Source organism: Penaeus monodon, chromosome 21 (assembly GCF_015228065.2).
Source record: "Penaeus monodon isolate SGIC_2016 chromosome 21, NSTDA_Pmon_1, whole genome shotgun sequence".
NCBI classification, from domain to species: Eukaryota; Metazoa; Arthropoda; class Malacostraca; order Decapoda; family Penaeidae; genus Penaeus; species Penaeus monodon.
In genome coordinates, this window is record NC_051406.1 from 4,478,395 (window position 1) to 4,479,597 (window position 1,203).

Sequence of the window (1,203 nt, forward strand, 5' to 3'; positions counted from 1 at the left end):
ATCAAAACTGCGAAATCCGAAATTCCGTTCCCTCTTTAAGCCGAGAGATTGGCGCGGTGACCTTAAGCCGTAAGGTCAGGGAAGCAGACCCGCAGAGGCCAGGATTTAGCAGAGTTTACGTGGAATTTACCTTATCTAACACAAGATACATCTTTTCTTTACTTTTTTGTGGTTAAACACACTTTCAGCTTTGAACTCACGGCTATATACACAACGCAGTTTGTTGTTCTAGGAATTCATTTGGTTATATTTCGTTATTTTGAAATGTGGACCTAGCGTTATTGCTGCTACTTCTAGTCAGTGAATTAACATATAAATATACTATTATATTATCCTTGTGTGAGATAGAAAATATAAAGATGCATCTAGAGAAAGGAAAATTTACGGAAATGGAGATTCAAAACCGCCCAGATCCATGTAAAAAATATATATGCTTCAGCACTTTAAAAGACTAACAGTGCCGACATATCTCCTCTACAAACAGCAAATTACCATGGTAAGAAGGAGAAGAAAAACAAATTAACGTCTATTTTTTGGAAGTGAAATGATCCCATAAAAAAACAAGGAAGATACTTCTAGTCAGTGAATTAACATATAAATATACTATTATATTATCCTTGTGTGAGATAGAAAATATAAAGATGCATCTAGAGAAAGGAAAATTTACGGAAATGGAGATTCAAAACCGCCCAGATCCATGTAAAAAATATATATGCTTCAGCACTTTAAAAGACTAACAGTGCCGACATATCTCCTCTACAAACAGCAAATTACCATGGTAAGAAGGAGAAGAAAAACAAATTAACGTCTATTTTTTGGAAGTGAAATGATCCCATAAAAAAACAAGGAAGATAAACGGAACATCAATATTTATTCCCGCCATTTCTCAGGGTAAGCTATCCAAAATGGCTGTGGCGCTGTCACTTACAAGCGGTACCACAGACTTTTAAGCGTCGTCCGGACCCGAAGTCAAACTGCGTCCCAAGGTAATGCCACACAAGTTTAGTTTAGGATCTCCGCGCTTACCCGGGCATTGCAGGACCCCCTAATGTCCTACCGAGTCCTGAGACCTAAAACGGCGCGCTATGGCCAATGAGTGTCGAAGATGTGACGCATCACATCGACCGATGCATTACCATATATATTGCTAAGGTTATCCATCCCCCTATGCTCCTCTCCTTGTCAAGTGAGTTTATACATCGC